A 27,380-nucleotide genomic window follows, 5' to 3' on the forward strand; every position below is an offset into this window, starting at 1 on the left:
TCTTTCAGGGACCTTTGTGGATCTCACAGGTCTTCACACAAAGTGCATCAGGCAGGTGGCTGAGGCACTGTTCACAAGGCCTCACAATTTTATCGTTCTTTACCGGGACCAGACTAGCAAGGCCGTAAGAGCCTCGGCATTCACCAAGCTAGCTGGCTTCACATAAGTGCAGGGAGCCGATGTCTGCACACACGTGGCTCTCCGATCCCCAGAGCATCAAGGAATCTTCTTTGTCAACCGCATATTCTTCTTCCAGTCCCTGAATGCCCAGGTCATCTCTGACCATGAAAAGTGGAGCTTCCAGGTATGTGCTCGATTCCTGGGGAGTGTTCATGGCACCTACATCCTTGACTGCTCAAGGATACCCAAGGTATTTGAGGGAGTGCAGCAGCTACAAGGGTGGCTCCTCGGGGACAAGGGGTATCCCCTCAGGACATGGCTGTTGACTCCTGTGCAGAGACAGCAGAGACCTGATATAGTGAGGCTCCTGCTGCCACTCACACTTTAGTCGAGTAGACGACCAGGATGCTGAAGATGTGGTTCTGATGCCTAGACCTGTCAGATGGAGCCCTTCAATACAGTCCCCAGAGAGTCTCTCACATTGTGGCTATATGCTGCACCCTCCACAACCTGGCACTGCAACGGCTTTGTGGCCCCAAAGTCTCTCTACTACTCATATCCCAGGAGGTGTGTGTCTCTGTGCCAGTGGAGGGTGTTTGCCTATTCTATCTGGATGTCTGAGAATCCATCAGAACCACTGTCGGTGCTGGTGTCCAGTGCCTGGCAGGTGGAGGCACTGGACTCTTCCCCTGATGTGCCTGCAAGAGAAGGGAGATGGCATCAGTGCATGGCAGGAGATTAAGGATATATGAGACAGAGCACAGGTAAGGTTGGTATGGTCGATGATGGTGTTCTGGGTCCTCATTATGCTTTTTGAGCCCACCGTGGCTTCGGTGCAGGAACAGTCTTTTCCCCCCGACCAGCTGGAAGGCACTCGCCTCAAACAACGAGAGGATTTTTAACTCTGCCTTCGGTCTACCCGTTTGTGCTCTGTCGTTCTTATTATGAACCAGCTTGTCCTGCATGAAAGCAGATGGGGAGAGTGTAAGCAGGCTGCATGCCAAGTCAGATGGTAAGGACGCCTGGCATGTGTGGTTTGTGGGTGGAAGCAGGGAGGTGATGAGGAGACGAGCCACAAGAAAGATGAAGAAGAGTGTAGCAGAACGGGTGGGTGTGCGGGTGGATGTGTGAATGGGTGTGTGGGTGTGTGTGTGGGTGTGTGGGTGGGTGGGTGAGTGGGTGGGCCAGTGGGTGGGTGGGTGTGTGAGTGTGTGTGGGTGTGTGAGTAAGTGTATGGGTGCGTTTGTGTGAGTGGGTGGGGGTCTGGGTGGGTGTGTGGGTGGGTGTGTGGGTGGTGACAAATGAGAAGAGTGACATATTCTGGCTGAACAGAGGAGATCATTCGTCCTTGCTTAAGGGTTTTCTCCCTGCCTGAGGGTACAGGATGTAACGTCTCTCCTCCACAGTATCAAGCATTGAGGTCAGGGCTCCCTCTGAAAAGCCTGGCACCGGCCATTCTGCTTGGTGAACTTGGAGGAAATGCTGGTGAGGTGTTTAAATGGAGTGCTCCACTGAGTGAAACATTCAGATGATGGCGGGATGGGCAAATCAGATTCCAAATGTCATGGAGGTGGCATTAAAACCAGGAAAATATCTTTTCTTGCCTACAAATATAGTTGAGAAAGCTGCCAATGCCTCCAACAGGCCACACTTTGCTTTTCCTGCTCAAGTTAACACTTGGCCAAAAAAATCAGAAAATCCCACCCCTGAGCTCTATATTGTGCACTAAAATTCATTAATGTATTTGAAAATGCCCCAAGAACAACCCTAACTTTACTCTTTCTGTGATAATCCGACCGTTAGGTAATCAGCTCCTGAATTCCTTTAATTGCAGAACCTGTTTTTGATATTATCTTAGACCTGTTGGTCATGTAGACATTACTGAAAAGGAGCCTGTGATTTTACTGATCTGCTTGACTGTAGGAGTTAACACACCGACATCACATTATTATATCTCCATCAATCAGAATCATTGACAATTAAGTCAACGGGTTAAGAAGTGACTTGAGAAAAGTTTTCTCTGTTGGGGGCGAGGTGGGTCAGATATCTCTTTGGTGGGGAGGAGGGAGGCAGGTCAGATGTTCTCTGGTGGGGGGGAGGGAGACAGGTCAGATGGCTTGCTGGTAGGGGGGTGCAGGGAGTCCACTGCCACTCTGTGTGCGATAGTGGGGGGGGGGGAAGGGGGGTCCGCTGCCACTCTGCGTGTGATTGGTGTGGGGGAAGGGCAGCAGGGGCTGTGATTGGACTGGGTTCCGGTGGGGGGTGGGAGGATAAGGGGGTCAGATATGTTGTGGGGGTGGGGCAATGTCTGTGGGGGCCAGGGGGAGGCACTATCGGGCCAGGGAGCAATGTGGCAGGGGAGTGTTTTTCTATTTTTTTTACTGCGCATGTGCAGTTGGAGGCACTGATCAGAGCTGCAGTGTTTCGGGCGTGATAAGCCCTGCTTACGGGCTTCTACAGCGCAATTCAGAATCATTGCTATTTTATCAGACAGAATGCGTATGGGGGCACCTGAGAACAGGTTAAAAGTCGGATCTGAAACACTCCCAGTTTCCGCCCAGCGCTTAGAATTAAAATGGTAAAATAGGGCCTTCAATGTCCAGGGCACTTGCCTGAAACAGTCAGTAGGTCTGTTGCGTATCTCATCACTGTCACAATTGGTTTGAGCTTTGAAGTCTCACAGCTCAGATTGAGTGCTGGAGTGTGTGCGGTGTCGGTTTTGACAGGAACAACGAGGAGAGACAGTACCAATGTAAAGAGTTATTGAGGTAAAGGAAGATGTGTTGAAGGAGTGGAGTTGCTCCTATAGAGAGTACACAAGGGAACACAGGCTGAATGATTGTCTGCCCTTATAAAAACAACAGGATTGCAAACATTGCGACTATATTCCCGGCCCAAGGGTTAAGGTGATGGACTGGGATTTTGGGGCAGTACGGTGGCATAGTGGTTAGCACTGCTGCCTCACAGCACCAAGGACCTGGGTTCAATTCCAGCCTCAGGTCACTGTCTGTGTGGAGTTTGCACATTCTTCCCGTGTCTGCGTGGGTTTCCTGTGGGTGCTCCGGTTTCCTCCCACAGTCCAAAGATGTGCGGGTTAGGTTGATTGGCCATGCTAAATTGCCCATAGTGTCAGGGGGATTAGCAGGGTAAATATGTGGGGTTACGGGAATAGGGCCTGGGTGTGATTGTGGTCAGTGCAGACTCAATGGGCTGAATGGCCTCCTTCAGCACTGTAGTGATTCTATGATTCAATGCAGATAAGTTGACTAAAGCCTGTAAGCCATCTCAGCAAAATTAGTTTAGTCTTACGGCATTTGCTACAGGTTACATTTGACAAATCAAATCTGCATGTAGCCTTGAAAGGACTGTTGCAGGTCGTCATCAGCAAGCGAAGATTTAGAAATATATTTACCTGAACGAGGAGCTGGAGGAGCAGATGTTTTCCCTATGCCCCATGCAGCTCCAACAACACTCAAGAAGTTCAACACCATCCAGGACAAAGCAGCCCATCCATTACATTAAACATTCACTCCCTCCGCCACCATGTGAACAACTGCCAAGCAGCACTCCTTCCATCACCAAGCCTCCCACCCCTCAACCAGATCACAGCCACTGCCTTTCCCAATCACCATCAACCACTGCACTACCACCCAGTCACATTGTAAATTCCTCTTTGCCGACGAGTCACTTGTTGAGGCCTATCAGCTGTCCATAGCTTGCTGGTTCGATGATAGTAAAGCCCTAGGCTGAATATTGTGCCCCTTGGGCCTATCCAATCAGGGTTTCGTCCAAGTAAAAAGGACGTGTTTGAATTTCTGGGCCATGAGTTTTTTGGCACAAGCTTAAAATCCATTACAATCCGTACTCAGTTATCAACTTTCCATTAACCACAGGAACTTATTACGTTCCTGGATTTAATTATATGTGGCATTAATCTCTTAGGAAACTTTTTTAAAATGTTTTTTTTACATATCCAGCGCACTGTCAGTATATTCTTTAATACTTTAATTGACCAGATGCCTGATAGGTATTCTGTTACAATAAATACATTGTTTTTTGATTTTGGCCCAAAATAAATTTTATTAAATAGCTGAATACGATCATGTATCAATGCTGATCCTGGTCTAAAATACCACAGAAGTTCAGAGGAAAAAGTGTGGAGATTTGGATCCTTTTTCCCCGCTTGATAGAGTAAAAAATTGCCTTAATTGGGAATGGAAAAGAAAACTGGTCAGTACCATTTGTGACTCCTCACATATTGAAGCTACCCAGGCCTGCAAACTATAAGACCTGGGCAACATTCAGGTTTGAGTTGATGTGTGGTACAAATGCTATCTGCTATTTGAGTGCCTCATGGCAATAGTTATCTCCAACAAGAGAGAATCTAACCATCTCCTCTTGACAATCAATGGCACTACTATCACTGAATCACTCATCAACAATATCCGTGGGGTTACCGTTGACTAGAAACTGAACTGGACCAGTCATATAAATACTGTGACCACAAGTGTAGGTCAAAGGCTAAGAATTCGGAGGCGTGTGACTCAGATCTTAACTTCCCAAAGCCCGTCCGTGAGGCACAAGTCAGGAGATATGATGGAATATTCTCCATTTGCCAAATGAGTGCAGCTCCAACAACACTCAAGAAGTTCAACACCATCCAGGACAAAGCAGCCCATCCATTACATTAAACATTCACTCCCTCCACCACCATGCGGTGTAGACCATCCACAAGATGCACTGTAGCAATTCGCTCAGGTTCTTTCGACAACACCTTCCAAATGCATAACATCTATCACCTAGGTGAACAAGGGCAGCAGAAACATGGGAACACCACCATCTCCATATTTCTGCCCAAGTCACACATCATCCTGCCTTGGAATAATCACACTGTCCCTTCACTGAGGCAACCTCCAGTGATTCCTTTAAGGAGTATTATTTAAGCCACATGTAGGTCATGCTTCTCTGAACTCCACTTTGAAAAAACAGCTTTCAACAGCCGTGGTCCCCTATTTTAAGAAGTGCCGAGCATTAGTTCCATGCGTCACTCCCAGAAGCCTCATTTTCTGCCTTTGCCAAAATGGCAGGTGGTGCATTGAACTTGTGCCACTTTTGGCTCCCATTTGTATCCAGAAAATGGGCACTGAGTCATTGAATTTCCAGATGAGAGTTTCCAAGAGGAATTTCAGTGTAATTCATTTGATTGGTATATCTGGCACATTTCACTGAATTAATCATAGGGTGGGCTTTTCCGACCACGCTCGCCCCAAAACCGGAAAATCCTGCCAAAAGTCAACAGACCTTTCCATGGTCTGCCCCTTGCCCTCTCCGATTCCCATGGCGGGCAGAACAGGAGGATCCACCCCATTGAGTCAGAGAGATATACATCAGGGAAACAGGACTTTCAGCACAACTCATCCATACCGACCAGGTTTCCTAAACTGAACCAGTCCCATTTGCCTGCCTTTGGCCCATATCCCTCTAAACCTTTCCCATCCATTTACCTGTCCAAATGTATGTTAAATATTGTAATTATACCCGCCTCTACCACCTCCACTGGCAACTCATTCCATATGCGCATCACCCTCTGTGTGAAAAGGTTACCCCTCAGGTCCCTTTAACACTGCTGCCTCACAGCGCCAGGGACCTGGGTTCGATTCCCAGCTTGGGTCACTGTCTGTGTGGAGTGTGCACGTTCTCCCCGTGTCTGCGTGGGTTTTCTCCGGGTGCTCTGGTTTCCTCCCACGTTCTGAAGGATGTGCTGGTTAGGCACATTGACCCGAACAGGCGCTGGACTGTGGCAACTAGGGGAATTTCACAGTAAATTAATTGCAGTGTTAATGTAAGCCTTGTGACGAATAAATAAACGTGAATAAACTTTTTCACCTTAAACCTGTGCCCTCTAGTTTTGGACTCCCCTATCCTGGGGCCCCTTATGATTTTATAAATCTCTATAAAATCACCCTTCATCCTCCTGCGCTCCAGGGAAATAAGTTCCAGCCTATCCAGTCTCTCCTTATAATTCAAACCTTCCAGTCCCGGTAACATCCTTGTAAATCTTTTTTACAATTTAGGCAGCCTTTGTGGTCAGCAAACCAGACGAAAAGAGGTGTGAAAAATGCCCGGTACACCTCATTTCCCCCACATTTCTCAAAATGAAAGCTGTTTTAACACAAATGTTTTATTAAATATCATTAAAATATGGAAAAAGAAGTGAAACACCGAGGAGAATTTAAGCTGTAGATAATGGGGACAGGGGTACACCAATTACAAAATCCAGCCAAATGCTAAGCTTTGTCTAATTAATTTCCTGAAAACACCAGCAGTTTTACACTGCTAGGTGTGGAACTGTGTAGCAAAGAATCAGATTCTAATTGGGTTTCCATTGATTTTTAACACATCTCAGTCAAAGTGTCACTTGAAGCTATTGAATATTCTTCACTTAAATAGGCTATTTCATATCGAGAGAGAGGGAGAAAGAAGGGTATGACTCGTAACGTCTTTATTCTGATTTGAAGAGGCTACTCTGGGACAGATCTTCTGGATAATCGTGCTGGCCACAAGATCTAGCCTGTGTGGTGGACCTCAGTTGTGCCTTTGTCCTATATGGACCACCGTTGTGTGTGTTTGTCATACCTGGACACATCCCCTTCCAGTTTGGTTCCTCCCCTCAGCACCTAGTATAAAGGTGGCTGTCTCCTCCCCCTTGTTCAGTCCAGGTCGGTTATTGTTGGGATCTGCTCCTGATTCTGTTGTGAATAAAAGCCTACACTTATATTGGCATATCGGTAGTCTTTCGCCTTATTGATAGCGCATCAGCCTGTCACTTGCTTCCTGATAGTTCACATTGTTGGATGACTATGCTTTCGAGTATCAGTCATCTGGGTAAAACCGGTCTGGATACCAGCTGTATTTCTTCAATTATAAGGACACTGCGAGTTTCTTGCCTTTTGTAGATGTGGGAGGTCTATTGCACAGTAACATTTTATATATAGGAACATATGCAGACGTATGATTGTGTGTTGACTGTCCTGTGAGGAACTCTAAATGGCAATTCTTCCTCCTCCATCTGGTTGCTTGCAATATTCAGCTCCTGAAGTGCATCCTTTCTGCTGTGGAAGGTAAACCTCTCGATGTTCCATTTTCATCCACATCTCGGATCATAGGGCTGATTTCTTGGCTTGTATTTTGCATTCCCCTGGTTGTGACGTTCTGAAAGAGTTGGCTGAACAAGAAAGAAAGGCAAGTTTTGGAATACTGTGGCATTTACTTCATGCTGAGTTTAAACAATCATTGCTGATTCTGGCCAATATATATCCCTCAACCAACATCACTAATGAAAGCGTAAGCTTGGAATTTTCCAGCACAGTCTCCCCATCCCCCACCCAAAACAGGCTCACTATTAGCCACCAGCGGGATCTTCCAGTCTCGCCAAAGTCTACGGCATGGTGCACGGTTCATCTGTCCCTCTGCGCCGGGGAACTCGCTGCAGGAGTTGACATCAGTGGGACTGGAAGATCCTGCCGCCGGGAAGGGTTGGAAAATCCCACCCATAGTCTCTACTTATAATCACATTGCTGTTTGTGGGACCTTGTGGTGCACAGATTGGCTGCTGTGTTTCCGACATTTCAGCCTAAAATCTCCTGTCTCGCAGGAGATCATAGCAGGTGACACAGGAAGTTCAGCAGACCACTTAAAGGCCCACTGAGCTTGGGAATCTTTGGTCGTGGGGCGCATGCGGCCTGAGAATCCCACCCTAAACAGTACATACACTTCAAACTTATTTTTTTGGTTGATAATCACTGTTATACATTCAGTCCTGGTGCAAGAACATAACAAGAAAAGCAGTCGAACTGTGGCTTACAAAATTATTGTGGGTTGTTTTGGATCCAAAGAACAGTCCTATAAAGTTACAGGAAAAAAGTGACAATTGGGAGCAGTTGAAAATTCAGCAAAGGAGGATCGAGAGATTGATTAATAGGAGAAAAATAGAATATGAGAGTAAACATGCAAATTACATAAAAGCAGACTGTAAAAGCTTCTCTGGGTATGTAAAAAGTAAAAGATCAGTGAAAACAAATGTAGGTCCCTTACATTCGGAAATGGCGGAATTTATAATAGAGAACAAGGAAATAACTAGTTTTGTAATTTTAAGCACATGCTTTCCATTGATGTATTCAACACTTTGTTATTACCTTCACCCATAGGTCTCGTTCTCTTCTTGCAGGAGAAGAAGGCATACGGCATGCTTGCCTTCATCAGCCGGGGCATCGAGTATAAAAGTTGGCAAGTTTTGTTACAGCTGTTTAAAACTTTAGTTAGGCTGCATTTGGAGTGTTGCATGCAGTTCTGGTCACCACACTACTAGGAGGATGTGGATGCTTTAGAGAGAGTGCAATGAAGATTTACCAGGATGTTGCCTGATCTGGAGGGTTTTAGGTATGAGGAGAGGTTGAATAAACTCGGATTGTTTTCACTGGAAAGATGGAGACTGAGAGGTGACATGATAGAAGTCTACAAAATTATGAGAGGCATAGTTAGGATGGATAGTCAGAGGCTTTTTCCTAGGATAGACTGCAAGAGGGCACAGGGTTAAGGTGAAAGATGGTAAGTTCAGGGGAGATGTGCAGGAAAGGTTTTTCACACAGAGGGTGGTGGGTGCCTGGAACGCACTGCCAGTGGAGGTGGTGGAATCGGGCAGGTTAGCAATGTTCAAGGTGTATCTTAATAGACATGTGAATGGGAGGCAAACAGAGGGATAGAAACATGTATCAGTGCAGGCTTGATGGGCCGAAGGGCCTGTTCCTGTGCTGAATTGTTCTTTGTTCTTTGACGTACTGACCCAGAGAACTATTTTGAATGCATTCCATAAGTTTGCCCTCCACGGTATTACGGCAAATTTGGTGTGCCTAGTGTAATAATTGCTGTTCACCCGTTAGGTAAATAACAACTGCAACATTTCCTTACATATAATTATAATACAGAGGCTTGCAACCTCATGGCTGCCAGTCAGCTCCCTAAGAACATTCTGGAACAGAACCCCGAGCTCACCAGGGTGATACCCCATCCTATTCCCTGATTGGTTCCCTGGACGTGTGACTCTCACTCTGCAGATGGATCGTTAAGGGGAACAGTTTTTGTGACGGTTAAACTCCCCCATAATTACTGCATTACCTTTCTTGTAAGGCCTCTAATTTGTTGATTCATAATCTAACAGACACTACAACTGCTGTTAGGGGCTTATAAAATATTCCCATCAGTTTTCTGTCTCTTGCTGTTTCTTAGCTCCACCCAAACTGATTCTACTTCTAGATTGGCCGAGCGAGGATCCTTTCCCTCTTTATCTTTAATATCAGGACATCCCTCGCCCTTTGTAACAAAAAGTAAATCGTACAGATCTCAGGACCGAAGTAGTCATTCTGCACTCAAAATGTTGGGTGGGATTTTCCAGCCACTTCCGCCGGTAGGATCTTCCGGTCCTGCTGAAGTCGACAAAGATTTGAATGACCCATTGAGGAGAAAGGCACTACAGCGGGACTGGAAAATCCTGGTCTTTAACACGGTTTCTCTCTCCACACATGCTGCCAGATCTGCTGAGTTTTTCCAGCACTTCCTGTTTTTATTTCATGTTTCCAGCATCCACAGGATTTTAATTTAATTGCAGTATCTGTCCCACTGACTTCACTGTCCCCTACCACTACCACCATCCTTTTCACTCTCCCCACTCGAATAACCGCCTGTGTTATGGTGCCATGGATTCTTCATCCACACTGCAAACTTTACCCTCATCCACACGGCAACAGCTCATTTGTTACTGCCCATTGTAAGCCAGGCTTGAAATGATTCTCTCTGCAACTGAGCGTAACAATTTACTAGGAAATAAATCTATTGATTGCAAATTTACTTTTCTGCACGCTTCCCTTGAAGTCACAGCTGGTGACCAAATTTAGGAGATTGCCATCAGAGAAACTTCCCTTTCCTCTGCGTGTGTCTGGGAATATTCTGTTCCCAGGAATAAATGAAGGTAAATCGAAACGGGGACTTGTAATCCAAGTCCCTGCCCTGTTATATTGCTGGGGATCTCCTGGGAAAGTAGCAATTGGATTCAAAATTAACTCCTAATGTTATGCCTGTGAGACAGAATAGCAGCGACTATATCTGGATGAACCTGGGAACCAGGATGTCTCCAACTCAAAGTAATTTATTCATTTTTACAGAATTAGTGGATCTTCTGGTATTAACTTGAGGTAAGTTGCATAATATTTTCAGCTTCACTGACTCATTTTATAATCAGCCCAAACCTCACACCTTGAAATCTATGGAATACAAATCAGACCCCGGAAAACCATTTGCTTCCCTCCCCTCCTCACCCCTCCTTTTCTCTCCCCTCTCCTCTGCTCCTTTCTCCCCGCTCCCCTCCCCTCCTCTCTCCTCCGCTCCATTCTCCCCGCTCCCATCCCCTCCCCACTGCTCCCTTCCCTCCTCACCCCTCCTTTTCTCTCCCCTCTCCTCTGCTCCTTTCTCCCCGCTCCCCTCCCCTCCTCTCTCCTCCGCTCCCTTCTCCCCACTCCCATCCCCTCCCCACTGCTCCCTTCCCCTCCCCTCTGCTACCTTCCCCTCCATTCCTCTTTTTCCCTTTCTTCCCCTCACCTCACTTCCCCTGTCCGTCCTCTCCCCCTCCCCTATTTCTTCCCTCTCCTTACACTTCCTCTCTTCTCCCCATCCTCCTTCTCTCCCTCCTACTCCTTCTTTCACTGCACTCCCCCTCTCCTGTCCTGCTTCCTCTATTGTTTCCCCTCCCTCTCCTTGTTCTTTTCCACCTCCCTTTCCCTTCCACTCCGCTTCCACTTAGAATCATAGAATACCTACAGTGCAGAAGGAGGCCATTTGGCCCATCGAGTCTGCACCGACCACAATCCCACCCAGACCCTGTCCCCATAACCCATTTACCCTGCTAATTCCCATGACATAAAGGGGCAATTTAGCATGGCCAATCCACCACATCTTTGGACTGTGGGAGGAAACCAGAGCACCCGGAGGAAACCCATGCAGACACAGGAAGAATGTGCAAACTCCACCCAGACCGTCACCCATGCCGGGAATCAAACCTGGGTCCCTGGCGCTGTGAGACAGCGGTGCTAACCACTGTGCCACCGTGCAGCCCACTTTTCCCTCCTGCTGTGAAATTCCAATGACAGGAATATTCACACATTTCAAGTTGTGGATATTGAAGCATAATTGACTTGTTACTGCATTTGTAATCGAAAAGACCAGGAATAATGATCCAGAGGCGAGAGTTCAAATTCCACCACAAGCATGTGGGGAATTTAAATTTGAATAATTAAGAAACTGGTATCTCTGACGGTGCCCACAAAGCTACCAACTTGTCAAAAAAAATCCATCTGGTTCTCCAATGTCATTTAGGGAAGGAATTCCGTTGTCCTTACCTGGTCTAGCCAACACATTTTGATTTGATTTGAATTGATTTATTATTGTCACATGTCTTAGTATACAGTGAAAAGTATTGTTTCTTGCGTGTTATGCAGACAAAGAATACCGTAAATGGAAAAGGAAAGGAGAAGGTGCAGAATGAAGGGTTACAATCATAGCCAGGGTGTAGAGAAAAATCGCTTAATATAAGGTAGATCCATTCAAAAGTCTGATAGCAGCAGGGAAGAAACTGTTCTTGAGTCGATTGGGACGTGACCTCAGACTTTTGTATCTTTTTCCCAAAGAAAGAAGGTGGAAGAGAGAATGTCCGGGTGCTTGGGTCCTTGATTTTGCTGGCAGTTTTTCCAAGGCAGCAGGAAATGTGGACAGAGTCAATGGACAGGAAGCTGGCTTGTGATGGACTGGGCTTCATTCACGACCCTTTGTAGTTTCTTGCAGTCTTTGACAGAGCAGGAGCCATACCCAGCTGTGATACAACGATGGTGCATCTGTAAAAGGTGGTGAAAGTCATAGCGGTCATGCCAAATTTCCTTAGCTTGAGAAAGTAGAGGCATTAGTGCGCTTTCTTAACTATAGTGTCAGCATGGAGGAACCAGAACAGATTGTTGGTGATCTGGACACTTAGAAACTTGAAGCTCTCGACCATTTCCACTCTCATTTTAAACCCATAGTAACGTGGTTTATTTTTAGCCTCCCTCTGAAATGGCCAAACAAGCCATACAGTCAGACCAAACCGCTGTCAGATATTTGAGAAGACAGCTCACTACCACCTTCTCAAGAGCAATTAGGGTTGCCCATGCCAGTGACACCCACATCCTATGAATGAATTCTTAAAAATTCAGCCCACACTTGGAAACAGCAAGTGCAGACTTTATTTTTCTTCACTGAGTGAGTACATTTTCTACGCTGCGTCATTTGGGATGGGACTAATGATACAGCTGCAGCAGTTGAACTGAGCTCCTTGCTCCGCAGAATGTTCCTCCTCTGGGCTCCTTCCCGGATCACAAGGCAGCACGCCTTCCCCACCAACCAGATGAGAAACATGTGTCTCTAAATTCACAAATTCACTTGCCAGCTTTTAATTCGGAAAAAATAACTCAGTTGAAATCTCAGTTTAGTTTTTTATCCCTGGTTCATACATGGATGAATACTTAAAATGGAGAAGAGGGAAAGGAAATTGTACCGTGGCTTCAGATGCCACAAGAATTGTGATTCAACCTCTTGGCCGGATAAGGAAAGCCCCCTGTTCATCTGGACTATCATTGACAGCAGACCATGATGGAGGAAGAACAGATGGAGCAATCCAGCATGAATTAAGATTAAATTAAATAACTTTTGGGAACTCTTGAAATGTTAAGCTGTTTGCTTTAGCCCAAGTGTAACATTCCTTTTCAAGTTAAGTAACTAAACTAGGTAGGTTTATAAAGGCTCAGTAAAATGCATCAATTAATTTCCAATACTCAGGTAATTTATCCATCCAGCGAGCTATTCAGCTATTGACCATATTTTGATACTGATTTATATGGTTCAGTCCTTAGATTCACGTTTGATTCTGTTTAGTGTCAGAGATTGATGTTGTTCCAACAGGATTAATTGGGATGAATCTTCACACACCCCTTGAGGGCCAAGAGTAGGAGGAATGTTTCACCCTCAGCCCCTAAAGCAAACATAGTCATTTCTGTCTTTCACATCATTGGCAGAAATCTCCCCAAGATTTCTTCCCCCTTTGCAAAGTGCCCAGAAATCACTTTCTCCATGTGATGTCTTCCTGCAAATCATTTCCTTCCCCATCACTCCTCCACAATTGCTCTTAAACCCCCTTCTATCATTTTTACCCCCCTCAATCACTCTTACATACCCCACGATCGCTCTTACACACCCTGCGATCGCTCTTAAACTCCTTTTGATCATGCCTGAACCTCCTCCCCAGCAATCATTCTTAAACCCCCTTTGACTGTTCTTAAACCTCCACAACCTTTTTAAAACTCCGTTTGATCATTCTCACCCCCCTCAAAAACTCTTAATGCCCCTGCAATCATTCTTAAACCCCCATTGATTGCTCTTAAACCCCCCACAACCACTCTTACCCCTGCAATCACTCTTAATCCCCCAGGGTCGTTCTTAGTTCCCTGAGATCACGCTTACCACCATGATTGCTCTTACCTCTGCAATCGCTTTTACTCCCATAATCTCTTTTACCCCCGTAATCTCTTACCCTCCCCGCAATCACTCTTACTCCCGCAAACAATCTTCCTCCATGTTCAATTGCTCTTGCACCCTCCACAATCACTCTTATTACCCTGCAATCACTTGTACCCAATGTGATTGCTCTTACCCCCACAATCACTCTTAACTCCTACAATTGCTCTTACCCACACGATCATTCTTACCCCATGATCGCTCTTACACCCTCTGAGCGCTCTTTCCTCTGATCACTCTTGCACCGTGTTCACTCTCAACACAGCTGCACACTCCACCATCACCACCCCAGCAATCCCTCTCTCGCCCCAACCATGATCTCCCCTTCATTCTGGGCACTGACCCTTGGTCTTCTCAATCACTGGGGAAAGTGGCCTACCAGTGTTTGAGTAGAATCCTACAGTGTAGAAAGAGGCCATTCAGCCCATCGAGTCTGCACCGACCACAATCCCACCCAGGCCCTAGCCCCATATCCCTACATATTTTACCCGCTAATCCCTCTAACCTACCATCTCAGGACACTAAGGGGCAATTTTAGCATGGCCAATCAACCTAACCTGCACATCTTTGGACTGTGGGAAGAAACCGGAGCACCCGGAGGAAACCCATGCAGACACGAGGAGAATGTGCAAACTCCACACGCACAGTGACCCGAGCCGGGAATCGAACCCAGGTCCCTGGAGCTGTGAAGCAGCAGTGCTAACCACTGTGCTACCGTGCCGCCCTGCGTGGCCAGTTGCCACGTGGGAAATGGAATAAACATTTCTAATTAAGACGGCTGGGGAATTCAGCAGGACCTCCACAATCCCAGCATTCCTCTGGGTTCCCAGATAGGTGTCACTCCTCTCTCCTGCCTTCCCAGGACCCCGTACGTTACTGCATGCTCTCATAAGCGCAGTGTAATCAAGGGTTAACTTCTACCAGTGGGTTAACCGAGGTAAAACTCTGAAAATAACTGAAGAACATAAACTTGGAATGTGTTAAATCTTAGAATGTCATCAGATTCCACACCTCAGTCACTCAATGCAATTGTTTCCCATTGAGAGAGCAGTAGTTTTATTTTTCCTCATTAAATCTGTTTGCTTCACACGAAGTGCTGCTGATCTGAGTTTTCAACAGGAGTCCCAGCCTAACAATCCTGCTGAGGTCACACAAACTTGACTGTGGTGTGAACTTCAAGCGGATGTTGCCAATGCAGGGAAATATATTAGTCTGCTGAAGACATAGCAGGAACATTTGTTACAACATGAACTCTATATCCCTGCATACGTCAATGATTTCAATGTTTTCACCTTGCGTGGACATGGACCAGCCTGGCCCAAATGTAGGGCTCTGAGACTGGGGACCATTACTTGTTGAAGGGCTATGTCTTCCTGTCCATGTGAGCTTCATCTTTTTACAACAAAATAGGGGCGGCACAGTGGCACAGTGGTTAGCACTGCTGCCTCACAGCACCAGGGACCCGGGTTCAATTCCGGCCTTGGGTCACTGTCTGTGTGGAGTCTCCACATTCTCCCCTTGACTGCATGGGTTTCCTCCCACACTCCAAAGATGTGCAGGTTAGGCTGATTGGCCATGCTAAATTGACCCTACTGTCAGGGTGTTTAGCAGGGTAAATGTGTGGGGTTACGGGTATAGGGTCTGGGTGGGATTGTTGTCGGTGCAGACTCAATGGGCTGAATGGCCTTTGATTCTATGGATTCTATAAACAACAACTCGCATTTATAGAGTGCCTTTCACATACATTCCACAGCACTGCACAAGAGCAGACTCAACTTGTGTAGAACTTAGAACACAGAAACATTCAGGCTATTCAGCCCCACCAGCCTTTACTGGTGTTTAAGCTCTGCACTGGCATCCTTTCACCCATCTTCACCCAATCTTACCAACAGCGTCTTTGATTCCTTTCTCCTTCATGATGTTTATCAAATTTCCCTCTAAACACACCAATGTCACTTATCTCAAATCCATGTGGTCGTAAGTTCTAACCATTCTGGGTATTGCGCTTATCCTGAATTCTCTTTTGGATTTATGTCCCCTGGATACATCTTGGCATTAATGTGAAGGCTATGAGAGATTGGTGGTACTGTATGCCAGTTATCTTTCCTTTTAGCAGCCCTGGACTCGGTGCACTCATTCATTATTGCAATTGAAATTGGAATATCAAGAACACACAATCTCACATATCTATTAGCATCTAATATTGCCACTTTTTCACATTCAGTGATAGCAACTTTCAGAAGTGAAATAATATACCAGAGAAATGTTGAAAATATTCCATATCGAATCCAATTGAAAGCAGGAGTCCTCAACTTTTCTCATGGGATCCTTTTCTGGAATATTCTCTGGCACTGTGACAAGTGGGGGGGGGGGGGGGGGGGGTGGCACGGTGGCACAGTGGTTATCACTGTTGTCTCACAGGGCCAGGAGACCCGGGTTCGATTCTCGACTTGGGTGACTGTCTGTGAGGAGTTTGCATGTTCTCCCCGTGTCTGCATTGGGTTTCTTCTGGGTGCTCCAGTTTCCTCCCACAGTCTGAAAGACTGGTTAGGTGCATTGACCATGCAAAGGTTATCCCTCTCTCCCTCAGTGTACCCGAACAGGCCCCAAAGTGTGGCGACTAGGGGATTTTCACAGTAACTTCATTGCAGTGTTAATGTAAGCCTACTTGCGACACTAATAAGTAAAACTTTAAAACTTCCACAATTCGGGGGGTTATTGGCATCAGTGGGCAAAGGTCCACTAACTGACGGGAATGTAAAATACCATTGGCATTCTGTGGTAAAGGAGTTTGCTTGGCAGGACCTTCTCTTTAAGCAATGTGTATGAAAATTCACAACTAATCAAGGGAACAAAATGCATCACTGCGGTTTTCATCATTACACAGCGTGGCATCACACATTACAGTGCCAGTGGCATTTAGTGACAATTCAAAAGCAGCAAATTCTATAGAAACATTGGAAATCAATATTGATCCATTTGAAAATATGATTGAATATCCCACCCATTAAACAATTGGGAGGGGAGGATGAAATAGGGGTCAACAATAGATATTACCGACAGTTTTGTTTCATTTAGCAATTTGTTTCTCGTGTTTACACAATAGCGGAATAGCAGATCACAGGAGGAGCGAGGTACCAACTGCGTAACAATGTGTGAGTTGCATTAACAGATGCCAATGTCTGCCTATTGAGCACTGTCCTGTGGGGAACTGTGCCAGGGACATGCTGGGTAAGTGGCGGGCATGCCTGCGGTTCTGTTTATTTAATATTTTGGCATGGCAGTGGGTCGGGTGCCACCAGCTGTTACTGAAGCCAGTGTATAATGAGCCCGGATACAATGCACTCTTCACCTTGAAAGGAACAAGGCTGGCCATCCGGTGGGCACATTATTGTTGGCACCTCACATCTAATAAATTCAACTCTTTCCTTAATAATTGGATGCAAAGGAAGAGACAATAAACCACTTGTAATTCAGCTTAGTGATTAGGTTTATAAAAATCCTGCTGTTAATAATTCATCAGGATTAGCTGTCTTTAGGATATTACGTGGATTATTTATAGGGTAAGCTCTTTAAGGGGATATGCTCATAAAAATGTCTCCAATCCGCTGCTTCAAAAGTACTTTAATACTTTTAATAAGGGAAAACATAATGTAAAAGTTCAATGAAATGTCAAGAGTTGTCACTGGGACAAGTGTGCTTAAATATTTCCTGAATCTTACTGGATTTGTATTTCATTTGTGCAGTGCTCAATAATATATAATTCTGAAAATGTGGAATCCCTTTATTCGTCTCGTTTCCTGGCTGATTACTTCAGTTGATGCTTGTCCAATAAATGATGAAGTTAAATATTAAAGGATTCTGGATCTTGGTGTTACAGTGGCTTTGTGAGCTCCATTTAATTGGTGTGCTATGTGTCTGCTGCCTCCACACAGGAATGCTGGCACGGACTGGCAGATTCAAACAGACATATTAGCATAGCAACTGGAAGAGGATTAATGCCTGCTTTCAGTTACTGGAAGAAGCACGATCACTTAGAATTACAGTTTTAGCGCATTAACTTCAGCTTATCCGGTTCTTTCAGGCAGGACGTGACCCAGCCAGGTTGAAGAGTAACTTGCTTCAGGTTGCTACTGGTGGTTAAGTCAGGCTGAAAGTTGGGGTTTTTGAACAAGATCTTGTCCAGTGCAGGCTCCTCGTTTTAATAATCTATTTAAGCTTGGGCGACTTTCTGATGAATGATGTCATTGAATGCTTTTGACCATACTAAGGAACGCAGTAAACAGTGGGAAGTGAAACAATAGCTTTCAGTGGGCAAAAAACCAAAAACTGCTGGAACTATCACACATGGCTGAATGTGAGGTAAGGTAACCTGTTTTGAAATTGCAGTCGAGGTTGGTTTGTTATCCCAGTAACATTTTTCTCATTTTATACTGCTCTTGGCTTCGGATCATGAGTTAAACAGACGTCTTTCTGTATCTAAACGCAGTGAGAGCTTCCCTCTGTTGTTCCATTCCACTGTTTAGCCAACTTGAAACTGACTTAGAGGCACACACACTGCGTTATTAAAGATTGCGCAACGACCTAGCAACCAAGAACGTTAAGTAGCTGAGGAAAACCTGACCAGTGAAGCCACTGCATTTCCAACAAGCTGCTGGAAGAGAGGAATATCTTGGGCCGATGTGATGTCTGATTCTGGTGTAATTTCACGCACACTGGAGTGCTGCTGTCCAGATTAGTTGCCGGTTACCGTTTCAGCCTCCATTCAGATCTCCCTGCACAGAGAGTGAGGCCATCAGGTTGATCTGGACAATTCCTGTTGTAAGTAATTGTATCCCTGCCCTTGGAGAAATGTGTCAGTCAGTGGTAGACGAGCTTACATCGGAGGAGTGCAGTGTCTTTGTGATGATGTCTATCCCTATTGTTACTTTGATCCAAGGGAGAGCAGTATGTCTGACTATTTATACTCAGTGGGGCTAATTCATAAATGACAAATAGAACTGGTGACTGGAAGAAAAGGGGAGATGCTTCAGAACCATGTGGCAGTTTGAAACTCAGTCTGAATGTATCTCGCTCCCTCAGCAATCTTTGTTCTTTAATTCCTCGGATATGGATCCCATTGGATTAATGTACAGGGGTTATGACAATCAATATTTGGATTCTTTCTAATGTAAGGCTATTGAGTTGGACGATCAGCCATGATCGTGATGAATGGCGGAGCAGGCTCCAAGGGCCAAATGGCCTCCTCCTGCTCCTATCTTCTTTGTTTCTATGTTAATTTTTTTTTCTGAGTGAATCACTGGACGGTGAGATTCCCTGGGTTGGGCTGTTTGAAATTCATCTCAGGGTTGAAGCAAATGGAATATCATTTCACTGCCTGAAAATGGAAGCTTTTTATTGACTCCTGGCAGAGGTCTACATTATTATAACTGACAATGAAAGACCTCTGCCCTGGGCTAAGGGCAAAGGATTCAAAGGTAGTTGATTGATACAAAATATTTATTTTATGCCTGAATGTTAGAATTTTTAAGCCATAACCACACTAGAAAAACTGGTTGCATCTCAGTGTATTTTCTGGGTTATTTTTAATAGCTAAATGGTGAAATTATTAAACTGGGGTTAATAACTATTCTATCAATTAATGTTTTGAAATACTTTGCCTTGACGAACAGGCTAATAATTAATGGATAAAAGTTGAGTAAATGACCAAGCGCCTAAAATGTGAGTAATCAAATGGTAATTGTAGCCGGAATCTTATCTCCTGAATATGTGTGAACAGGTGGCAGATGGATTCTCCATCTGTATACCATGAGCAGCTCAGAATGTTGGTGTTGAAAGTTTCTTCAAAGCCTGATGTATATTTATTTTGAAGGGGGCACTTGTATGTGGATGCAAGCTGCTCTGCGGTGACATGTGGGGATGAGGTGGTCACACTTTGCCTCGTTTGAAAGATGTGTCAAAGTTGTCCTGAGTCCAGTTGTGCTCAGTGAGTCATACCCAGTGGAGACTGGGCCTCCAGACAACATGTTAGAGTATAAGGAAAATGACTAATGTAGATTGAATGAGTGTAACACAGCACAAAGGAAGGAGGAACAGGGGATTTCAGGATCTTTAAATAGAGTACAAAGTGCTCAGCCCTCCGAATACAGATATTATAACTCAGAGAGTTCCCCTCCATGAAACTGTGCAGATGTGCTAAAGCAAGTTACAGAAAAACTCTGCATCGATGAGTAAAAGGTGACACAGTGAGTTGTGATAAATGCACATTTTTTTCTTTTAGTTTTGTGGCTTTTGCAGTTGAAAAAGCAGTTCTGATTAATGATGTGTTAGTTCCTTGCACTGGCAATGGTTTTCTGGGTGTAACTATATACACACTCGCACATTAAACCGAAGTGTTGCTGTGTTATTAGTAAGAAATTAAAGGGACATAGGTGGGGTATTTTCTCAAATTGTTTCTCACATTGCATTTCACATTTTTTGTCTGAAAAGAGAAAAATTAGCATTTTTATACTTAATGACTGATGTTAAAGGTTTCTTTGCTGTTATAATAGACCTACTGAAGTGTTGTTCAGCTGAGCTGTGTAGTTATGTGCATTTTATTATGGGTTGCAGCACTGTAACACAAAACGGTGTGGGTCTTAGCCATTGAGGGTAAAAAGATTTAATTGGGGGGGGAGGGGGGAGGCAGTGGCTGTGCATGAGTGTCAAAGGTAACTAACTTCAACCAGAAGAATCGAGTGGATGATATATTAGCCTCCTCCTGAGGCCCCAACTTCACAGATGTCAATCTTCAGCCAATTCAATTCACCCCATAAGTGGCATTACTCACCAATAACCTGCTCATTGATATTTGGGTTCGGTCAGGGTCACTCAGCTCCTGACCTGATGATGGCCCTGTCCAAACATGGACAGAAGAGCTGAACTCCAAAGGAAAGGTGAGAGTGGTATCAAGGCAGCATTTGATCGAGTGTGATATCAAGAAGCCCCAGCAAAACTGGAGTCAATGCGAATCAGACAGGAAACTCTCCACTGATTGGAATCATAACTAGCACAGAGGAAAATGGTCATGGTTGTTGGAGGTCAATTATCTCAGTCCCCAGGACATCACTTCAGGAGTTCCTCAGGGTAGTGCCCCAGTCCGAACCATCTGCAGCTGCTTCATCAATGATCTTCCCTCCGTCATAATGTCAGAAGTGAGGATGTTCACTGATGATTACGCAGTTATCAGTTTCATCGCAACTCAGCCTGTGTCCACATGCAGCAAAACCTGGACAACATTCAGGCTTGGACTGACAAGTGCCAAGTAACATTCATTCCACACAAGTACCAAACAATGATTATCTTTGTGGGAGGATTAGCACTGCTGACTCACAGCACCAGGGAGCTGGGTTCACTTCTGGCCTTGGGTGATTGTCTGTGTGCAGTTTGCACATTCTCCCTGTGTCTGCGTGGGTTTCCTCCGGGTGCTCTGGTTTCCTCCCACACTCCAAAGATGGGGAAGTTAGGTGGATTGGCCATGCTAAATTGCCCCTTAATGTCCCAGGATGCATAGGCTCGGGGGATTAGTGGGGTAAATAGGTGGGGTTACAGGGGGAGGACGTGGATAAGATGCTCTGTTGGAGGGTTGGTGCAAACTCAATGGGCCAAATGGCCTCCTTCTGCACTGTAGGAATTCTATGATTCTATTCTAAACATTGCCCCTTGGCATTCAATGGCATTACCATCACTGCAACCCCTGCCATCAACATCCTGGGGGTGCTTGTTGAACAGAAACGTAACTGGCCTCACCATATAAATACTGTGGCTACAAGAGCAGGTCAGAGGCTGAGAATATTGCAGCAAGTAACTCAGCTCCTGACTCCCAAAAGTCTGTCCACCATTGACAAGGCACAAATCAGAAGTCTGATGGAATATTCTTTTCTTGTCTGGATAGATACAGCTCTAACAACACTCATGGAGCTCAACATCATCCAGGACAAAGCATCCTGCTTGATCGGCACCCCATCCATCACTTCACGTGCACTCCCTCTACCACTTGCACACACAGCACCAACTATAAGATGCACTGCAACAACTTAGCAAGCCCCCTTCCACAGCACCCTCCAAACCTACAACCTCTACCACCTAGAAGCAGCTGTATGAAAACACCAGTAGCTGCAAGTTCCTCTCTAAGCCACAAACCATCTTGACTTGGAACTATATCACCATTCCTTCACTGTCGCTGAGTAGAACTCCCTTCCTAACAGCACTGTGGCTATACCTACCCCACATGGGTTTCATCAGTTGAAGGAAACACTGTCATCTTCTGAAGGGAAATTAGGGATGGAGGATTGATACTGGTCTTTCCAGTCATGCTCACATCTATGAAGGTAAAAAACAATGTTCAACAATTTGTTCAGTAATCTTCTCACTACCCTTACCATTTTGCTGCTGCCCTCATAATCAACATCTAATCCCCTCTCCGAGCTGATCACATCTGACCCCTCTCTGATCACAGCAGAACACCCCCTTATACACCCTGCCCACCTCGCTCAACACAATAGGGGCCCTCCTACCACCCCACATCCACCAACCAACCCCCGACCCCCCCCCATCCCCCAAACCCCCACCCCCAGAGACCAGCATCCAACCCATCACACTGTGATTGGGACCCCTCCCACCAGCAGCAATAGGATCCTCCCATGACAATCTCTCTGACTCCCCCAATACACCAACCTGCTCTCAGTAGACGCCAGCTTTGTGAAATAGGTCTGCAGCTTGAAAGTCTATCAATCAGGCTGACTATGGGTCAAGGTTTCACCTAGAACAGGCCTGTTGTTACATTCTGCAGGACTTTCAGCAAATACGTTCTTCTGAAGTTTCCAACCTCACAACAGCAACCACTTCTCAGAGAGCTTACCTCCAGGCTAAATTCCAGGCTGTGGTGTCAGCTCTTCTGAATCATTTCAGAATGAACAATTCATGTCCTTTCATTTTCACAGGAATAATACAATTGAAAGTTAAGCTCACTGTCTGAAATAATCAAAAGCAAAGACACTTTTCAAGTGGTATCACCTGAGTTTCTAATCCCAGGAGATACACCACTGTTTTGTAAGTATGCCCTTGAGGATTTTATTCCACCTTTACTGCACCAATTCATCATCAGTGATGCATCTGTATGAGGTTTCTCAATCTTTAGCATTAATACAGTCTGCTACACACCGGCTCTCGTGTTATGGCAACCATTGTTTATGTAGGGCTGTTATTTTCATGTCGAATCTGTACAGTACTAGACGAACAAGGATTTCCCTCAGGTCCCACAAATAGCACACTGTTCATATATAAACCGTGTCGCATAACGGGAATATAACTGTTCCTTAGAGAGTGATTATTCAGATTGCCGATACCTAACTTGAGATTCTAGTGTGTGGAGAGCGGGAATTTTAATATTCACCTCGACCTATTGTAAACTCTTTCCCTGCTGCCCGTTTGATTTGTGTTCATCCCAATTTGGAACCTAATTTTAGCAACATTCTGCTAATGAGGTCTTCAGCAAACTCCAAGTCTTGTAATGTTTAGGGGTGTGTTACTGCCCAATGCTACTGCCAGCCATTCTGAGCAGGCCTTGAAAAGAAGCCACTTGGTAAGTCATCATTTAAAGGGATCATAGAATCATAGAAACCCTACAGTGCAGAAAGAGGCCATTCGGCCCATCGAGTCTGCACCGACCACAATCCCACCCAGGTCCTCTCCCCATATCCCCACATATTTACCCGCTAATCCCTCTAATCTACACATCCCAGGACACTAAGGGGCAATTTAGCATGGCCAATCAACCTAACCCGCACATCTTTGGACTGTGGGAGGAAACCGGAGCGCCCGGAGGAAACCCACGCAGACATGAGGAGAATGTGCAAACTCCACACAGACAGTGACCCAAGCCGGGAATCGAACCCAGGTCCCTGGAGCTGTGAAGCAGCAGTGCTAACCACTGTGCTACCACTGGGATGTTGTCTCTTTAACTGATAACTTTGAATGGAATTTTCCTTTGTTTATCACATCGGATGGTGAGGAAGTATTTATGTAATGTGGCAAGAGGCAGAATCACAACGATTGTTACAGAAAATCTTCCCGTTAACAAATTGTTTATAGAAGCTTATAGGGGCTAAAAGGTCCTTAAATAAGACAACTTTGCAAAGTGCCTCTCTCTGTAACATTTCATGGTGGGTCATATAGTATCGAACTGGAAACTATCGAGTCCAGTGCCCCTGGTCAAGCCACTGTTACCTATATGCTGAGGGTTACTTTAAAGCAACATAATCATCTTATTTTTTCAAATTAGTTAGTACGAGACTAAAGGAGATCATTAAATGCCAAAGCTGGATTGTTTGCACTTGCCATGATGCTGTCAAATCCATATGCAGATCTGTCACACCTACCTGACAATGATTTGAGTAGCTGTCTCCATAAACTTGACATCGGCATTGAACCACATGACAACTTATTCCATCTGGTGCCTGGTCTTGCAACATTTTTGGTTCTTCTTCCTTTAAGTTTCATACAGGGATTATCAATAATATCAGGGCTGCCTGCTAGTGCAAGAAACAAGTGACTGGTTCAGTCCAGCCAGCTTTATAATCTTGACCAAGCACAAGGGCAATAGCACAGTCACTTGCTAAGATGGCAGTGATGCTCTTCTCAAAATCCAGTGGCTTTTTGGTTTGTTAACAGCATCCTTCTACTCTTCTGCCAGCATCGATTATCTTGCCACACCTATAGCCTGTGACTCACCTATAGCCTGTGACTCACCTATATCCTGTGACTCGCCAATAGCCTGTGACTCACCCTGTATTGCCACCTCAAGTTCACTAACAGAATTCTCTGGAATTTTTACAGAAGTGTGGGTGCTTGCAGATATCAGGATGCAGGACAGTGTCAAGTGCCCTTGCTTTCCAAACAGACTGCTGTTTCCCACTACAAATTATAGGAAAGTGACAGCAATGTCCAACCAGCAAACATAAACAGAGCTTGCGCCATAAGATAATCATGTCTGTCTTGTTGTAGTAAGGCTGTGGAGATGCTGGTGTTGGACTGGGGTAAGTCCTGTTGGACTTTAACCTGGTGTTGTGAGACTTCTTACTGTTGTTGTAGTAAGGACAACCTTGTCTTTTAAGTGGACTGATAGTATTGCCACCATTGTCAGTTGAAGTACCACATACATAATAATGAACATGGGCCCTTGAAGCAGCCAATCTATGTATTATGCAGCCAAGTTGTGCCGCTATATGTGAAGAAACCCTTTGGATATATCATTGACTTAATGTGTGGTTCACCAAACTGTAATTTGCACCTGTAATGTGTACCTCATATGTATGCATAGTTAAATGTGAAAGAGATCTAAGATTGTTATGGGCTAGTAGTAAATGTGCAACATGTTGCAGGATAACATGTAACAGCACTGATAATGTCAGACATGTATCTGGTAAACGGTATTGTTAATGGGGTAGCTAACCTTGGTCAGTTCTCACTGTAAGCTGCATGTGGAACACATGGGTGTCGCTGGCTGGCCAACATTATGTTGTAAAATACCTTCAAGGAATATCAGCATGACATCACTAAAGGAAATGTGTCATGTGATCCAGTCTTAGTTTCACTTTTGCTTTGAGCAGAGCGCACGCACACAGCTCCTAATGTGTGCTCCGCTCAAAGAAAAAGTGAAACTAATGCACCACATACAACATTGAGAGCATCTCGCACCCGCTGACCAAGTTCTTTATGCAGTGGAGCTGGGGCAATGCTCCCACATTCCCAATTTTTGGTACACCATGGCTTTTTTTTAATTCACTCGTGGGACATGGGTGTCGCTGGCTGGCCAACATTTATTACCCATCCCTAGTTGCCCGAGGGCAGTTGAGAGTCAACCACATTGCTGCCCACTCCTCTAGCTTTTGGCACAAGTCCCATGGTGGCCCTTCACCAGATTTCCTTTGTTTACAAACTTATCTCCGCTCTTCAGGGTGCTTCAGATACAAAGTCAGAATCCAGAGTGTCAATAGTTCTGATACTTCTCAATATATTTATACAGGTGAGACTCCCTGACTGGACAGGCAATCATTACCTCAATCAGGGAGCTCAGACTCCAAGAACCCAACCTCATGGGCCTCGTTAAGGTCATTACACCCCAGCCCCTCTGAACCAAATTCTAAGCACCTTCAGGCAGTCTGACCCGACAGTGAAGGACCAAAAGGCCAAACAACATGATCTCGCTCTTGCCGCTGTTTGCTTTGGCTCCCAAGGCCAGTTCAAGCTGGTTATAGATGCTTGTCAGTCTGCACACTGACAACGGATTTGAGCAGAAGATGGTGACGTTGTCTAGGTACATGGCGGTTTTGAGCTGCATGCCTCCACTGCCTGGGATTGTCTTATGCCCACATTGTTCCTGATGGACTTGGCAAAAAAGTTTGACAAAACACAAACGAGACAGGGTAGAGAGGACAATCCTGCCTGATGCCAGATTTGATCGGAAAACGTTTTGATCCCCATCCATTGATTGAATCTGCGCTATTGATGTTTGTGAAGAGCGGTTGGATCCAATTGTGAATTTCCTCTTAAAACCCCAGTTTGGAGAACACCTTCATCGTGTAGATGTGTGATTTGTAAGGCCTTCTCCTGGTCCAAACTGATCAAGCTGGTGTCCACACCCCTCTCCCCACAGCTGGGAAATTGTATTCCTGAACAACACGGGGCTGTCAGAGAGCTTCCCGCTGGGCAGAGCACTGGGTTGATCATCAACTCCAAAGCAGATTTCCCTGGATTGGCGATGACCTTGCAGGGAATTTTGTAATCCACGTTAAGCAGTGACGTGGCTCGCCAGTTTCTGATTTCCTTCCTCTCCTCCTTTCACTTGTAGATGAGGGTGATGATGCCTTTCCTTTATGGATTCTGACATGTTGCCAGTCAGAAGCAGAGACTCGCATAGATCTCCAGCGGGTCTGGGCTGATCCAGACCCAGACTGTCAAATACAAATCAGCCATAATCCATCGCTTCTGGGAGTTTTATTCATCTCAAAGGACTTGACAGCTAAATCAGCTCATCCAGAGTTAACAGTTTGTCCAGACTCTCCCACACACAGTTATAGGAGACCTCTGTAATAGAGACAGGAAGGCCATGCTATCTGCAGCCTTCACATCTTACAGTTCAGCATAAAAGGATTTGCTGATGCAGAGTATGTTAGACTGAAGGTGGGCAGAATATACTACATTCTCTGGTGTTCAGTGTGGAGAGTGTGGAGAGTGGGAAGAGTGGAATTGTGGTGCACCTGAATCCCGACATCTTCCCGTCTCCACCAGAATTAAATTCTGTTGGCGGGTGGGAAGGTCGAGTGTGGGCCTTCCCACCCGCCACCAACTGAGGCCCTTAAGGGGCCAATAATGACCACTTAAGGGCCTTATCCTGACACTGCTAGGATTAACCCAAATGGACTGTCACCATGCAGCTGTGTGGCGGGCTTGTCACCTCTAGGGGTGGCTGGCTGGTGTCTGATCGAGGGACTGGACACTGGGAATGGGGGAGACTGGTGCCTGATTGAGGGACTGGGCACTGGGAATGAGGGGCTGGTGCCTGATCGAGG

The 27,380-nt window shown here is 45.4% G+C and overlaps 1 protein-coding gene across 4 annotated transcripts in view; it reads left to right on the forward strand.

Moving 5' to 3' along the window:
* Window positions 1-27,380, forward strand: part of sema3c (sema domain, immunoglobulin domain (Ig), short basic domain, secreted, (semaphorin) 3C) — a 303,601-nt gene that overhangs the window by 135,576 nt on the left and 140,645 nt on the right. The window contains exon 1 of one of the 4 annotated variants that reach the window (XM_078235583.1): window positions 17,736-18,132. The exons of 2 other annotated variants lie outside the window; for them this stretch is intronic. The gene's annotated coding sequence lies outside the window, so the exon portion shown is untranslated. Of the gene's footprint in view, window positions 1-17,735; window positions 18,133-18,157; window positions 18,592-27,380 lie in introns of those variants that run through there. One more of the 4 variants, XM_078235582.1, reaches the window with a different exon arrangement.

The sequence above is a fragment of the Mustelus asterias genome, chromosome 19 (genome assembly GCF_964213995.1).
Source record: "Mustelus asterias chromosome 19, sMusAst1.hap1.1, whole genome shotgun sequence".
NCBI lineage: Eukaryota > Metazoa > Chordata > Chondrichthyes > Carcharhiniformes > Triakidae > Mustelus > Mustelus asterias.